Source organism: Puma concolor, chromosome D3 (genome assembly GCF_028749965.1).
Source record: "Puma concolor isolate L17-30 chromosome D3, mPumCon1.1.hap2, whole genome shotgun sequence".
Taxonomy (NCBI): Eukaryota; Metazoa; Chordata; class Mammalia; order Carnivora; family Felidae; genus Puma; species Puma concolor.
The window spans coordinates 87,494,761-87,506,230 of record NC_141678.1 but is presented as its reverse complement, the minus strand read 5'-3'; the positions used below and the strand labels follow the sequence as shown (position 1 = coordinate 87,506,230).

Below are 11,470 nucleotides of genomic sequence, written 5' to 3'. Positions count from 1 at the left end.
ATGAAAGATCGAGCCTAAAAGGAGTCCTCATTCTTTGTGACCCATAATTAACCCAAGTAAAAAATCTTGCAGTGTCACCGATATCCTTTGGAATTTCAAATGAGATTAATGTTGCTTTTTAATCCATATAAATAATGATAATAATAGAAGATACAATTCGGACCTTGAAAGACACTCGGTTGTTACTTCAAATCACGTGATCTCCAGGGGTCCCCCGAAGCTGCTATATCTTCTGTCTCAGATGACGTGTAAAATAGAACACCGTTCACCCCCTCGACACTATAGAGCTTGTCTGTGGCTTTGTGATCATTACATATAATTGGATATCCCAAATAACCACCCCCCCCTTTAAGGTTCAAAAGCTTAATTGCAATTACAGGGCCCCTCCGCCATGTGACACACAGGTCTGGGTATCACGGTTTGGATACCTCCGGGAGACCATTCTGCCCACCATACAGAGAGCATGTGGCATGTGGATATGCCCACCATACAGAGAGCATATGGGAGCATGTGGATAACTGAACTGTTTGTTTGTTTGTTTGTTTGTTTGTTTGTTTGTTTGTTAATATGCATCAGTTTCCTAGGACTGCCGTAACAAACTGCCAAAAACTGGATGGCTTTAGCAAGAAATTTTGTGTCTCGACAGCTCTGGGAGCCAGAAGTCCAAAACCAAGGTTCTGGTCAGACTGGTTCCTTCTGAGGCTGTAAGGGAAGGGTGTCTTCGAGGTCTGTCTTCTTGCTCTTCTCCCTGTACGCTTGCCTGTGTCCAAATCACCCCTCTAATGAAGAAACCATCATGCTGGATTAAGCATTCAGCATATTCTGGTACGACCTCATCTTAACTAATTACATTTGCAATGGTTGTGTTTTCAAATAAAGTCACATCAGGAGGTACTGGGGTGTTAGAACTTCCAGACGTTAATTCTGAAGGGGACACAATTCAACACTTTACACATTGATAAGCGGTATTTCTTTCAAATTTTAAGAATTAAGTATAACATATTTTCATGATGTAATTCTTTTCAGAGACATATTCTTAAGCATTCTGGGTCACGAAAAAGATCCTTAAGTAAGGACTACAGAAGATAGAAGATAATTTTTTCATAATCATCTAAGGGAAACTCTCTTTCGCTCTTGGAAGAAAGCAGCCCCGGTAAAATTAAAAAGTCAAATTTCACAGTTATTATTCCCAGCCTCAAATTTTTCCAAAAGAAATACCTATTTCCTTAAAAATCAGAAAACCTTAATACATTGTGTATGTTCCAGAATTAAGTTATCCCCGGGCACACCCTTCCTAGCTAGATCTCGAGCTGGTAGGATTTTTGATTTTACAGATATCACTGTGGTTATCTCGGGGCACACCTTAGGCATCAATCCCAGTGTAAGTCCCTAATTAGCCCCGGGGGGTGGCAAATCATTGCACCACTCCACGGCCTGGAGGAATGATGACAGCTCACAGAGTCCCTGTCCTTGCAGCTTTAGGATAAATCCTACACTTAACACTTCAGAGGTCTTTGTATATTGTTTGCAGAACAAGAGCAGAAACAGGTTCCTACAGACCAGAAACACAGGATACCGTCCCTCCTGTGATATAGACACAGTACTCCAAATTAGAGGGGATATTATATATAGGACATCGAGCATAGTATAAGACTGCTACAAATTTATGGAAAAATGCTTACATAAAAAGTGGACTTCAGCACTCAGTGATATAGCCCCCCAAATCCTATAGTAGATGACTGCTCACACCATCACTCATTCATTCTACAGACCTTTATTGAGTACTCTGAGTGCAAAGCACCACAACAGGAGGAGTGAGAAATCACGAGTGATGCGCACTTTGGTCTTATAGGCGCTATTGTTCAGCCCCACGGAATTGCAGGGAAACCAAGTAAAGGAATCTCTCTCTTCTCCACATCTTTTAAATTAAAAGGACCAATTCAGGAAAACAAAATCCTTTTCATCAACAGCCTGCGTATTTTTATACTCCCACTGGACAAAAATGTCCAAGGGCAAAATCCGCCACAGAGATAATAAGAAAGAAGGACTCTCTACAGCAGCAGATGTGAGATGAATGGAAGCATGACAGGGTTACCTATGGCTTCCAATTTTCCAGAAAGGGCTTTTCTGCCTGGTTAGGCAAGAAGAAGAAAGTAAAGGCGAAAGATGGAAGGAAACATTTTGCCAAGTTTAAATCTGTCTTGGAATATGTTTCTTCAAGATTTACAATAGAGTTTGGGGCACCTGGGTGGCTCAGTCGGTTAAGCATCTGACTTAGGCTCAGGTCATGATCTTGCGGTTTGCGAGTTCAAGCCCCACATTGGCCTCTGTGCTGACAGCTCGGAGCCTGGAGCCTGCTTCGGATTCTGTGTCTCCCCCTCTCTCTGCCCCTCCCCCCACACGTTCTCTGTCTCTCTGTCTCTCTCTCTCTCTCTCTCTCTCTCTCAAAAATGAATAAAACATTTAAAAAAAGATTTTCAATGAGTTCAAAGCTTTTAGTTTCTCAGGTTTTTTTTTTTCCTATCGAGAAATTGAAACATGTCATAGAAAATGAACCCTGGAAACAAAAAGATATGTGGATAGATGTTTTCCATGAAATAGTTTACACATCAATACATTTAATCAGACACTTAATTCATTAAATCTCAAGATTCAAGAATATTGTGTGTTTGATTAATCAAAGCGGCCATTAAACTGAGGCGGCTCTAATGGCCTGGCAGCCTAGAGAAGCAAACCAAAATCTAACGCCTCAAGGTGACGAAATCAAAATATTGAGGATGACCCATCACGAAGAGCCAGCTAGGCTGTAAGCCGTAGGCAGTCAATGATTTCCTTTCTTGTTTCTGCACTTTCTCTACTATCTTTGCCCTGGCTCCTGTCCACTCTGGCGCTGTTAGTCATAAATTCAAGTACAAACTGACTCCACTCAATCCTTTGCTGGGTCCCACTAGGCCAAAATCAAGTGCCACGTTTTCCCTGGAGGCTCTGGGAAAGACCCCACTTCAAGCTCCTTCAAGTTGTTGGCACGATTCAGTTTCTAGCAGCACTAGAAGGAGGGGCTGGGCTCCTCCTTTCGTTGCTGGCTGTCGGCAGGTGTCTCTGTCAGCACCAGAGGGCGGCTTCCAATGTTCCTCGTCATGTCGCCGCTTCCGTCTCCAAACCAGCAATGGTGGGGTCCAGGCCTTCTCATACTTCAAATGCCCCTCCATGTCTCCACTGCCTTCTCCTTCGGCCGCAGCCGTCCTTCGAGTCCAGGTACAGAAAATCCTGCGCTTTTTTTAAAGGCTCATGGATTAAATTGGACCCACCCAAGCATTCCAAGAAAATTTCTCTATTCTAAGGTGCATAAGCCTAATTGCATAAGTAAGGTCTCTTTTGCCACATAACATGACATAGTCACATGTTCTGGTATTAGGTTGTGGACATCTCTGACAGGCCATTCTACCTATGACAAATACAGTTACTGAGGCAAGTTGATAAGTGATGTTTCTTTCAAAATTGAAAAATTAGGCATAAAAATAATTCCATAAAGCAGTATTTTTCAGATATAATCTGCAACATAAGTAAAGCCAACAATCTTGCTTTGGGATTATTTACACTCACTAGAATCAAGAAAAATTACTCATTAACTGCCTTTATTGAGTTATTACAGTCTAATGAAGGCTGGAGAATATATCATTAGCCTTATTGTTGAAGTCGATAGTGGTTGAGTGACTCATCACCCATCATTCATCAATGACCTCCAAGTCTTTACTATGTGATAGATTAGTTCATATTGATTAATGTGAAAATAGGCTCATGCCATTTTTCTTGGTAACCCAAGATAGACAATGTTAAAGCCGTGAAAATAGCTTCCAATAATTAAAGGTTATCCACAGGAGAACAGTGGACGGCAGCCATGTTGTGATTAGGTATCATTCTACAGATAAGGCATTTGCTAAAGACAAGTGAAAACAGGTTCTCTGTCCTGATATTTGTTTTCCTACCTCTGGGCTTGGCATGTGATGCTGTTATAGAAGCCTCTATTTCTAGACATTTCATTCCAGGAATGATATAATCAAGTGATATGTGACAACGTGTTACCTCACTGTTAGTAAGTGTGGTATTGGCAGTAAATTACCACTACCCCGTGGGTTACAAATGTGCATGTTTGTGGGTGCTGCCTGAGGCCATCAAAACAGGCTTTAATATATTTGCATATTGTCAGAAAAATTCATTAACCTTTTTATTTTCAGAGAGAACTGTGTGAAGTATTCCAACCCATTAGAAACCATGGGAACAAATATAAATTGAATCACTTGGATATTTAGGTTTCTAGTTTCTTGTCACATTGAAGAATAAGTAGCACCACAGGATTTCCAATATCCACCTCCTCCACTTGATACGGAAGGCATTTTGATCCATAATTAAATTTGTGCTCTTTCTCGCTAACAGAATTGAAATATCCTACAGTGTTTTATAAGAAGTTTTGACATTCTCTGGCCATTTAGAGCCATGTTACGACAGCTCACAATTTTCCCTCCAAAAGGGCATGGAAAACACATCACACGCTAATTGAGGCCCTGCCTAATCAGGCAAAAATCAGATCTCTTTCAGCCAAACTGTAGCTGATGGTAACCCTGGATGTATAATAAACCAAGTCAAGTTACCTCCAAAAATGAAACAGTAAGGAAATATACTTTGTTCGACTATAAATGTTTCTCATTCTGAAAATTACTCCTTCTCCCCTCTCTCTTTCTTCTCCTCCTCCTCCACTAATGAAGTGGTCTGAGCTCACAAAGCAACAAGATCTGATGGTTATCTGATTACAGGTAATAACAAATCTAAACACAGAATGATGCCATATGCGGAGAAATGAAGTCAGTTCCACTAATCAAAACACAAAACAACATCAAGGCATCTCTGCTAAAGAGACAATGCAGAAATGTATAGTTTAGGTATTTGAAATATACTGGTCCCATAGATAAAATCACTCCTGCTTATTGTTATGAAGGAATTAATTAATATAATGTGTTCATTCCATCCTTTTTAACCTTTCTTTCAACAGACATTTGACCAAGAGGCTACCATACACCAAGCATTGTGGTTGGTGGCTGGGGATCAAATGGTTACAAATCCAATCCAATTCTTGCCCTTGTGAATCTTAACAGTTTGTTAGGGAAGAAAGATAATAATCAAATAATCACAGTGAAAAATTAAGTAGAAATTAGAATACGTGTCATAAGGAAAAGAGCATAGAACAGGGCACCAGGAAGGCTTTCCCAAAAACATGACCTTTGTGATCTTGAGATCTGCCGATTGAGTAGGAATTAATTAGGCAAAGTAAGTGCAGGGAGGTAAGAGCCTTTCAAGCAGACCCTGAGGGAGGGAGGAGTGTGTGTGTGTGTGTGTGTGTGTGTGTGTGTGTGTGTGTGTGTGTTACTTTGAGGAAGAAACCAAGGGATACAAAACTTTCGAGATTTGTTTCAGCGTATTTCAGGAGTTAGTTCATCAAAGATGGGATCCAGAGAAAGAAAGAATTCTTGTGGTCTGAGAGTCTTTGACTGAGCAGTTTAGGTCCATCGACACATGTGGGCACTAAAGTCATTAGGGCTTTCCAAGAAAACTGAGGAGGAGTGGTCACGGGGACTCAAGTGTCGCAAGGCTCAGTGGGGAACATTTCGGGCACTCTTGCTTTCTCTGTCTCTCTTGTTGGTCCGCAGGGATTTTGAGTCTCATCATTTGACCACATCTTGCTTTTGTTTTGTTTTCAGGATGCTTGATCTATACCACTGGTCAACAGCAGCCTTAGCCTCTTTGCCAATGACTGCCAACAGAGCTTCTTATAACTTGTAGTTGAATTTCAATCATTTGTTGAGTGGGTGGCTACATAAAAGCATTACAACCTCTGGGAAAAAACAGATCCATGATTATGGAGGCAAACATTAACGTGAGAATTTAGTAATTCTTGTAAGTGAATCTAGTGAGACTTGCACAATGCCTCTTCTTTTTTAATGTTTATTTATTTACTTTTTTAAAAAAAATTTAATGTTTATTTCTAAGAGAAGGAGAGACAGAGTGTGAGTGGGGAAGGGGCAGAGAGAGAGAGAGGGATATACAGAATCTGAAGCAGGCTCCAGGCCTGAGCTGTCAGCACAGAGCCTGATGCGGGGCTCGAACTCACCAGCTGTGAGATCATGACCTGAGCCAAAAATCAAGAGCCAGACTCTTAATGCACTGCATCACTCAGGTGTCCCAGGCTTTAGACAATGCCTCTTAACCAAGATTCTGTCTGATCTGGGATCGGCCAGAACAATCTCATCCCCACCCAGGTCTGCAGAAAGGGAGGCTTAATATTAATACATTTGTATGTAATACTAATTTACCCAAAATGATTTGAATAGGGGAAGAAACTTAAAGAATGTCATTTTTACAATCAAAATCCTTAAACCAACAGAGAAGGAAGATAATAGGAAAAAAAAGGAAAGAGATAAAGAAGGGGCTGGCAATCAATTGCTTCCAGCATTAATGGGTTTGGATCTGAAGTTCTGGAGAAAGATGTCTACTTCAGGATGTCATTTGCTTCTGAAGAGCCTAAGAGATTCTCAGTGTTTGATCTTACATGGCCGTTCATGTCTAGGAGGTGGGTGTATTTGCCTTTTTAACTAAGAGACATGATCCACGCAAGGAGCAGTTCCCAGGAGTTTCACTGCAGTGCTTGTGGTGCAGGGCCCCTCCAATAAGGTTTAAGAGCATTTTTACATTGGTTTCCTCTTCAGTAGAGAAGGTCTCTGGGCTGAACATCTTGCTTCCTATGATTTATCTCTGGGTAAAATCAAATGGGCTTAATGAAAATAAGCTTGGCCTTAAAGTTCTACAACTTTAAATGTATCAGCCTGTGACTAGTGGGCGTCAAAGACAGGACAGATATCTCCATATGAATGGGTGTCCGGTGGCCAGCTCACAGGGAGATAGTCTATAAATTCCTGTTCCAATGGGCTTAATAGCCAGGGGAGCTAAGAGGAAAACCTTTGACCACAGCAACTGAAGTTGCCCACAGAGTATTGCAAGCTTCCATTTTAATGTGTCAATCGTTGCTGATTTCTCTGAGGATGGGGGGTGGGAGGACCCATGAAGCTTCTGGGTGACAGACAAAGCCTTACAAAGTCCCTTAATTTCTGTTCTGACTGCAAAGTACCCCTAAAAGTAGATGAATAGGTATTACTCAAGTGGGAATCCCAGAGTCTACTGTCTTGACAGTTACTTTACAGAAAGGAAATGATTCCAGCCTAGCAGAAAATAGACAATATCCTGGGATTAAGAACATATTCATAAACACAGGGAGCAACTGAATGAAATCCATTTGCACATGTTCTAAATGACCTAAAAGTCTGAGCTCGTGTCCCTGCCCCACCTTTACAGTTTTCAAAGGGTTTGGGACTTCACAGCTAGAAGGTGCAGCAAAGATGTGCTCTGAAATCTCCCTAAGGTTTCCCTGTGAATACTTATTTAGGACATTTTTTGTACTTTCCTTTCCATGGAAGGTAGGGCTTGGTTCTTTCAGACACTCTATTTCAGCCTCTCAACGAAAACCAAATCACCATCTCGGTGCCACCAGATACCATCTGGGTGAAGCAAGCAATCTGATCCTTTCCAATGTGTTATTTCAGAATCAGGTACTTGATTCTGGAATCAACTCAAGACTCGATGCCAATAGTCAGACATTCATTTTGGCTTTGAATTCTGGACTTGTTGGGTGTCCCGGATGTGTTAACATAGCTTGTTTAGTATATTCATCTGCTAAAAGATGAACCTTTGTTTCTCAAAACTGCTTTTATGTGGTTGCCTTGTTTAATGGGAGTACATCAGCTGCAATTAAGAAGTGGTGTTTCTTCCAAAGCAGACCCAAATCTTGAACCACTCCAAAACCATTTCTGTATAGACATTTGCTCGTTTACCTCAGCTAACTGGCAGGCCTTAGTAAGGGCTACACTTGTGGCAACTTGTGCATATTTCATGTCTCAGGGAGGGTTGGATTTGAACAAGCCTTAGTGGGTTCTGATTTTATATCCAGCTTGATAGCTTTCTTGTTCGGTTCTCAAACAGGATTCATCCATACATAATTCACAATCTAGGATGTCTAAAGGGGTTTCAAGAAGGCCAGAGGAAGCCAAGAAAAGCTCCCAAATAAGTTCACAGCAGTCATGAGATTCTCTCTCCTCTGGGAGGAGAAGGACAGGTTTTAGGATGTTTCAGCAATGGATAGAAATGTGTGCAGGTAAAAGCTAAAGGATTTCAAAAGACGTCATTCTGGAAACAGAAAAATGTCCTGTGCATTCAGTCAAAAGGACGGTCTGAATGGTGTGAGGGATCATGGGGTTAAGTGGAGATCTTAAGACTACGTCAGCAGGGCCCTCTCTTGACCTTGAACTGCTGCCACTGTGTGCAAACAAGGAGGGTAGGTTTTTGTAATGAAACAAATGTGAAGATTTAATCACCAACGGGTCTCTGATGTCCATGTTCTTGTTAAGTTAGAATTCGCATAACTTGTGTCGATGTACAAATAGATTTATGATTACTGGAGAATCCTTTAAGTTGTAAAAGCCATTCTTCAGGAAGTCGGTGTAATACAAGAGCTCAGGAGTGTCAGTTTTCATTAGCTTATAGGAAAGAACAGCTGGTCCAAAAAAAGTTTGGGATCCAATGTCTCCAATATCCTTTGGGACCAAGAAATCCTCTAAGCTATCTTTTGTTAATTGGCCACGAAAGTCAGGAACAGGTTCCCATCCAAGAGGAAAGAGACTCTTAATTTTTAGTTTATGCCATGGCCAAGAAAATGCACTTGGCTTCTGGTAAAATTGGGACTTTATCCTTAGAGACAATGTGTCCCTGCACACTGATAATGTCAGCAAGTGGAAGAAATCAATTCTGCAAAACTCTCGATCTTGAGAACAAGCAGAAGATCATACATTGTATAAAAGTGGAGTCCTCGGGAAACTGGATGTCTCTAACGGTTCAGGTATAGTTTTGTATTTTCAGGAAGTAAGAGGATGCTTCCATGAACTCTTGGGCACAACGTTCTATGTGCATTGCTGATTTTCCCAAGTGAATGCCAAGAAGTACAGGGAGTCCAGGAGAAAGGATATACTAAAGAATGCTGAGCATAGTTCCATAGCTGTAAAGTATGCAGCAGTCTCAGGGATTGAGAATAGGATAATGTTAGAGATAACAGAGAAGTAGAGAAGTAAAATCTCCCTCATAGCCCTTAAATCTTGTGCAAAGTGGTATCCACACCGATGTGTCTTTGCAACAGACAGGAGTATTACAAGGGCTAGTATGAGAATAATAAGCCCTTGCTGCAGTCACATGGATATAATGGGCTATAGTCCTTCAATAGATTCCTTTTTTTCCCCCAGTGGCTATTGGGCATTTTCAGCAAGAATATAGCTAGATTTATTGAGATATTTACAAGTTCAGCCTCTTTTATGTGTCTCACATCTGAACCATCTTTAGTCAAGAGGCTATTAAGGACACATTCAAAGTCTGGGGTGTCCAGACAAGAGGCATCGGGGAGTGGTAATCAATTTGCACCATTATCAGGTTATAAGCCAGAGATTCTTCAGCCTCTAAGAGTTCTAGAAATACTCCATCTGGTCCACAGGTCATAATAGCACACCGTTTGCAAAGTAAATCTCATCAAACAGATTCAGCACTGGGCTTCTGTTTACTCCATCATCCTGAAGGGTGATATTGACCCATTACTATGGCCACTGCTCCTGCCAGCCCTTGCCAACAGAGGAGGGCCTCCACCAAGCTTCTTAGTGATGTTGGTGCCCCAAGTGCCAGTGAGTGATTAATACCCTTGGTGAATGTTGTGTCCTCTGGGCCTTCTCGAGGTCTTCTGGCCTTACCTGAAATATCCATAAATGCTATCTACTTCCCCTCAGCCTCTTTATTTCTTCCTCTCCCACCTTCCAGAGTAACTCAAGCATTTACCCTTCACTGAGGACAGACCATCCCTTTTTTCCAGAATTCTCAGAGATACTCCAGCAACAAAAACTCCCATTGCCTGGGTTCCTTGCCAGAATGTTAAACTCCAAGGCCTGAGAAAGTGCCCATAAGCTACTGAATTCTTGCTCGTCCAATTTTACATTCCAAACGCTTTGATCAAACAACTTCAAAATCCAACCCTAGGCACGCGACCCCAGCTTCAGCCAACTCACACCAACTAAGCTAATCCTTACAGCGTCTTCAGGATAAAGTCTCCTTCCTCCCTTTCAGGCCTGATATGTCTCTAGCTAGGTCATGTTGGGATCTACCTTTGCTACTGGCCTAGCATTGACTTAAAATATAGTGTATTAATAGGAAATCTGAGGTACAGGAAGGCCAACAGATCAGGAAATGATGGCCATTGAAAAGATAGTTTAATACTCACAGTTCCCAAGAGGAGAGGGCATGTCATGCCACAGAACGGCCACACAGGGAAGCCCTGTGATTTGTCAGGAGGCAGAGGGAGATGGGGAACTGGACGCCAGAGCTTTCACTGTGATTTCTACAGGAAAGAACAGGCTAAACATGGTAAGCAAGCTTAGTGTCTGGTTTGAGTAATTTCAGTGGTATCTGGGGCATGAGGTTGTCCCTAGTTGTCCTGTACCTGGGCCTGGAGTGATTAGGGCAGATAGACAATGGCCTTGAGTGTGAGTGTAGACTCTGGATTAGTTGGTTTGTATCAGAAAAGGATTTTTCCTAAGGATAGGGAGGGAGATGAGGGAGGCAGGAGGCCAAGGCAAGGTGACTCAGGTGTATTAACAGGTTGTCCATTATAAGGCGTAACCAGCATATGCATATAGAACAGATATTCAAGCATCAAGTTTACAGAAGCTAGAAGCATGGTCAGTACAGGCACCTAGGAGAAGAGGCAGGGATAGCTCCTGACAGGTATCTGTTTCCTTGCAGGGGAAAACCTTCTGCAGCATCTTCAAGCACATCTTGACAGGGACAGACGGGCCCTATCTACAGTACCAAAATCTTCAGACACATTCAGCCAGATAACCCCACCCATATTTCAAGGCCTCCCATTTTCCCAATCCTGTACATGACCCTAGTATTACAGACCTATAATGGCTGAGCATTCAAACATCTCTGAAGCTCAGGACTCTAACCATAAAAGTATTGAGTCATCTGTTTTTCCGCTACAGAAGACATGGCTTCCTTGTAAGCCACCGCAGAGTGCTCCCTGGCCCTCACAAAGTAACAAGTCTTTACTGCTAGTTAACAGCCTTTGATTCTTCATTATCCCTCATCAGGATATATCCGTCCAGGTTGGCCTCAACCAACTGATTCCGCATGGTCACTCCCCCCACCCTCCCCATGTCTCTCAGTTCATGAGTCATGGAGCACTGCAACGCGACTACTTCCTAGTTCCAGGGATAACCCAGGCCCCACACACCGCTCAGCATATTGTGTTCTTCACCACCGTGTGGTGAATCAG

At 42.1% G+C, this 11,470-nt stretch overlaps 1 long non-coding RNA gene across 1 annotated transcript; it reads left to right on the top strand.

Annotated features, from left to right (window-relative positions):
• The first annotated feature begins 9,715 nt into the window (after positions 1–9,715).
• LOC147575686 (uncharacterized) lies at positions 9,716–11,254 on the top strand. Its single transcript, XR_015242646.1, has 2 exons — positions 9,716–9,824; positions 10,936–11,254. It is a non-coding gene; the product is annotated as an uncharacterized LOC147575686 (long non-coding RNA).
• The last annotated feature ends 216 nt before the right edge of the window (positions 11,255–11,470 follow it).